Genomic DNA, 6000 nt, shown 5'->3' with positions numbered 1-6000 from the left:
ATATTTTTTTCTTACTAAAAAAAGTAGTTTAAATTTGTAGATAAAGTTATTAAAAATAATTTTATATCTACAATGCTCTATCAAATACAAATATCTACTGAATTAAAACACGTATTCATCGATTTTTATAAAAGTTATGAATATGTTTTTATTAGTTAATTCTTTTTATGAAAATCAATAATTCTTTTTTAAATATGGAAGTTACGATTATGTTTTCAAATATGATTTTCTTTGTACTATTTTATAAAAGAAAATAAAGAATTAAAATAAATAATAGACTTATCTTTTATTTTTCTCTTCAGTTTGAAGAGAGTGAGAAGAGGATGAGCTATATCACTATTTTATCCTTATAAATATTTATTTTACATGTAAGTAAAAGAGAGTAATTTCTTTTCACGTTTCCTTGTGAATTATTCATGCAATAAAAAGAAAATAAAGTTATTTTCCTTTTTCATTTTTCTTCTTTATTTTCATTTCCCTCTAAAAATTTTTTCTAATATAATGTGTTATGCTAAATCGTACTTGAGAAATGCATTAAATAAGAAATTTTCATATTAATTAAAATCTATGTCAAATAAACATATACAATCAGCTCTAAATCTTTTGTTACTTTCATGGGTTTGAAAACTTCAATCATATTTGTCGAATTAAGGAAAAATGTTAAAAATTATTTTTTTATGAAAAAACTACACAATTTAAAAGCTTAAATTTATACTCGATCCTTGCTTTTATTTCATTAATAACATTATTTTTTCTTATAAAAAAGCTAGTTTAAATTTATAGATGAAGGTGTTAAAAATAATTTTATATCTCCAACACACTGATAAATACAAATACCTACTGAATTAAAATACTTTAAGTTTCAATTGATATTACATTTTTTTTTAAGTTGTGAACTCATGTTTTTTCTAGATAATTCTTTTTTATCAAAATTGATAATTTTAAAAAAAATGAAAGTTCTGATTTAAAAAAAATTGATTTTATGATTTCACTTAATTCTTTCATAATAACGTAATAAATTTTAATAATCAAGTAAAACATGGCCTTAAAATAAAAAAAGCCATAAAAAATAAAATTAACACACTTTGAATTTTAGTTGAAATTGAAAATTTTTTTCAAAGTTATGAATTTTTTTTACCTTTTTTTTTATGAAAATCGATATTTTTTTTAAAACTTGAAAATTGTGATTTTTTTTAAGAAATATTTTCTGATTTCGGTTAATTATTATAAGGTTTTAATGTGGATTATAATAAAAATATTTTTCATATGTTATAATAAAATAATAAATTTTAATAATTAAGTGAAAAAAAGGCCTTAGAAGAAAAAATTCCATAAAAAATAAAATTAAAACACTTTGAGTTTCCATTGGCATTCATCAATTTTTAAAAAGGTTAATTTTTTTAGTTATTTTTTTATGAAAATTAATATTTTTTTAAAAAAAATATGGAAGTTACAATTTTAATATATATATATATATATATATATATATATATATATATATATATATATATATATATATATATATATATATATGTTAGGATTATTTTTAAATATTTTTTTTAATTTTAATTATTTTTTTTTATAAATTTTTATTTTGAATTACAATAAAAAATTAATTAAGTGGATGTAAAATATAAATAGGATAAATAATTGTTAAAATTTTTAAATTTTGAAATTAATATAAATAATAAATATAAATATAAATATAAATAACATAAAATTAAGAATATTTGTATTCATTCATAAGTTTACCCCTCATTTGTGTGTGTATGGATTAGAGGATCATGGCTCCCACTTGTTCCATCATGAATATCTAAAGATAGAATTAATTGAAACTATCCACTCATGCATGCTAGCAATTATTAATTGGCGTTTATAGTTTAAATATATCTCAGGTATCATACATCTGACTTAGTGTTAGACAACTATAAGTAGGCGTGGTCATATTTCGATTCAGATTATGAATCGAATCGAGATTAGTCTTGGTTAAATTTGGAATTAAACTGAGTCAATGATTTTGCTCTTTGAACTAGATAGGGACTGTGGGAGGGGCAGGCAGGTTACAGCTCCTCCTCCCATAAACTATAATTGGAATGGTCAGTTTGAACCGACAGTTTGGTTTGATTCTAGTTTGTTTAAAAAAATTTAATTTTTTTTTTATTTTCCTAGATTATATAGATTATTTTGAGCATGTTTAATTCTTGGACTATTTTCAAATAAGTTCCACGTTAATTTATGTGAATTTTTTAATTTAATTAGCGTATTTTAGATTTTTATGTTCAACTTAAAATTTTTAAAATTATATCTTTTTTTAACATTTTCCCTAGATTATATATATGATTGCGAACATCTTTAATTCTTTGTAAAATGTAACAACCCAAAAATTTTTAAATTAAAAATAAAATAAAAAGGAAATATTATCTTATTAATATCATAAGATTTATTTGAACTGATTTTAAAATAAAGGAAGATAATAATAACAATAAATAAAGTAATAATAATTAAATTAATTAAAGTTAATTTAGTAAATGAGAATAAAATAATTAAATTTTCCTAGACTGTATGTAACACCCTAGGCAAATCCCACATCGACAAAACATGGGAGAGATGCTGGGTTTATAAGTTGGTGGTTCGTAACCCCTATTGACGTGTTTTAAAACCGTGAGGGCTTCGCCTCAGAGCGGACAATATCACTAGTGGGTCGGGCCATTACATTTGTGGTATCAGAGCAGCTCCGCGTGCAACCTTGAACGATGGTGGGGCAAACCTCAGCGAGGACGCTGAGTCCCATAAGGGGGGTGGATTGTAACACCCTAGGCAAATCCCACATCGACAAAACACGGGAGAGATGCTGGGTTTATAAGTTGGTGATTTGTAACCCCTATTGACACGTTTTAAAACCGTGAGGGCTTCGGCTCAGAGCGGACAATATCACTAGTGGGTCGAGCCATTACATTTGTGGTATCAGAGCCACTCCGCGTGCAACCTTGAACGATGGTGGGGCAAACCTCAGCGAGGACGCTGAGTCCCATAAGGGGGGTGGATTGTAACACCCTAGGCAAATCCCACATCGACAAAACACGGGAGAGATGCTGGGTTTATAAGTTGGTGGTTCGTAACCCCTATTGACGCGTTTTAAAATCGTGAGGGCTTCGGCTCAGAGCGGACAATATCACTAGTGGGTCGGGCCATTACATTGTATTTATTTTTATCATTTCTAGAATTTTATTAAACTCTAACATAATAAAATAATTTTAGACCTAATTGTAAACTCCTAAAAAGTTGAGGGACTAATAGTGTAATTAGAAGTTAAAAAAAAAACACAGAAAATAAAAAAATGCAGCAACCCCCTTTCCCCTCTCTCCCGCGTCACCCTCTCCCCCTCACTTTCTCCCTCTCGCTTTCGGCCAGCACCAGCGCCGGCGAAGCACCGATGGCACTCCCCCACCTCAGGACGACGTCAGGCGGCGGCAGCCACGGCAACAGACGGTAGGGAGGAAGAGAAAGAGAGAGAAGAAAGCGAAGGAAAAAGAAGAGAGAGAGAGAGAGAGAGAGAGAGAGAGAGAGAGAGAGAGAGAGAGAGAGAAGTCGAGCCGTTTTCCGGCCGATTCTGGCAACCCACAGCAAGTGATCCGAAGTCCCACCAGCTCCCCACGAACCCAGCTCCATTTTTCGACCAGCCATGCTCTGAATGGTGGAGTTTCAGGCAAGAAACGAAGAGAGAGAAAGAGGAGAGAGAAAGTGATAGCAGTGACTTTTCGGCCACTTTTCCGGCTATTCGACCGCCGAATCGGAAATCCGAGGCCACCGATGGACTCAGGACGACGAGATCTTCGAGATAGGACCGGTCCCTCTCCGATCGGACACCGTTTGAAAAAGGCGATAATCGGACGGTCCATATCGCATGGTGAGATTTTTGAACTTTTTCGATTCCCAAAATTTAAAAATAATTTTATGATAATTATTAACACAATTTGGACTTAATTTAGGTACAATTGGATCGAGGATAGCTCACCGGCTTCGGGACCGCATTTTCAGCCAGATTCGATTGCTCGACGGCCCGTCTTAGAACATGATCAATATTATAGTCAATCCTAACATTTTTAGACGTTCTAGACGTGTTCCAAGTGTTGAAATCAGTATAGGTAAACCCGAACCTTACTTTTTCTTAATTGCATATTTTTAATTTTTTGTTCAATTTAACTCATAATTTTTAATTTAAGCTTAATTTAGCCCAAAAAATCAAGAAAACCAAGAAATTGAGTTTCTTAATTCTTGGATTTAAATTAAGAAAATAAAAAAATAGTCTCAAAATAAAAAAAAAAATTGAACTTCTTAATTTTTTTTATTAAAATAAAGAAATCAATAATTCATTTTAAAATATGAAAGCTACGATTTGTTTTTTTTTTTTTAAATATCCTTTCACTATTTTATGAAAGAAAATAAAGAAGTAAAATTAATAAATAATAGGATCCACCTTTTATTTCTCTTCAATTTGACAAGAGTGAGAAGAAAATGAGCCATATTGCTACTTTATCCTTATAAATATTTATTTTACTTGTAAATAAATTGAGTAATTTTCTCTCACTTTTTCTTTTCAATTAATCAAACAATAAAAAGAAAATAAAGTTATTTTTCTCTTCTCATTTTTCTGCTTTATTTTCATTCCTTCTAAAAACTTTCCTAAACATAATGTAAGATTCTGAAATTTTCTTGAGAAAGGCATTAAATAAAAAAATTTCCTTATAAATTTAAAATCTATGTCAAATAAATATATGCAATTAACTCTATTTTTTTTTTGTTACTTTTCATGGGTTTGAAAACTATAATCATATTTGTCAGAGGAAAAATGTTAAAAATTAATTTTTTAAAAAAACTTATTCAATTTAAAAGTTTAAATTTATAGTAGTATGTACCTTGCTTTCATTTCATTACTAATATTATTTTTCCTTATAAAGAAAAAGTAGTTCAAATTTATCGATGAAAATGTTAAAAATAATTTTTTTTTATCTCCAACACACTATTGAACGCAAATATCCATTTAATTAAAAAACTTTAAGTATCGATTAGTATTGATAAATTTTTTTAAAAATTATGAACTCATTTTTTTAGTTAATTCTTTTTATGAAAATCAATAAATTTTTAAATAGAGAAGTTATGATTTAAAAAAAAATGATTTTATGATTTTAATTAATTATTTCATAATAATGCAATAAATTTAAGTAATTAAGTAGAAAATGGCCTCAGAAGAAAGAATGGCCACAAAAAATAAAATCAAAGCACCTTGAGTTTGAATTGATATTGATAATTTTTTTCAAAGGATGAACACATGTTTTTTTAGTTAATTGTTTTTATGAGAATTGATAATTTTTTTAAAATATGAAAATTATGATTTTTTAAAAAAATATATATTATATGATTTTAGTTAATCTCTTATAAATTTTTATAAAAGAAAATGAGAAGCAAAATAAATAATGGGACCACCTTTTATTTTCTCTTTAATTTGAAGAAAGTGAGAAGAAAATGAGCTATATTGCTATTTTATCCTTGTAAATGTTTATTTTACTTGTAAATAATTACTTGTAAATAAAGAGAGCAATTTCCTTTCACTTTTTCTTTTCAATTATTCAAACAATAAAAATAAAACAATGTTATTTTCTCTCATAATTTTTCTTTTTATTTTCATTTCTTTTTTATAACTTTATCAGACTTAATGTAAGGTTCTCAATGTTTCATGAAAAAAGCGTTAAAAGAAGAAAATTTTATATAAATTTAAAATCTATATAAAATAAATATATGTAATTAATTATAGATCTTTAGTTACTTTTTATAGGTTTGAAAAACTCCAATCACATTTGTTAGAGGAAAATTATTAAAAATCATTTTTTATGAAAATACTCATTTTAAAAATTTAAATTTATAGCCGATCTCTACTCTTATTTCATTACTAATATTATTTTTTTTATAAATAAAAAGTAGTTTAAATTTATAGATGAAAAT

Source organism: Hevea brasiliensis, chromosome 6 (assembly GCF_030052815.1).
Source record: "Hevea brasiliensis isolate MT/VB/25A 57/8 chromosome 6, ASM3005281v1, whole genome shotgun sequence".
In the NCBI taxonomy this organism is placed as follows: Eukaryota; Viridiplantae; Streptophyta; class Magnoliopsida; order Malpighiales; family Euphorbiaceae; genus Hevea; species Hevea brasiliensis.
Note: the sequence above shows the minus strand (reverse complement) of the source record.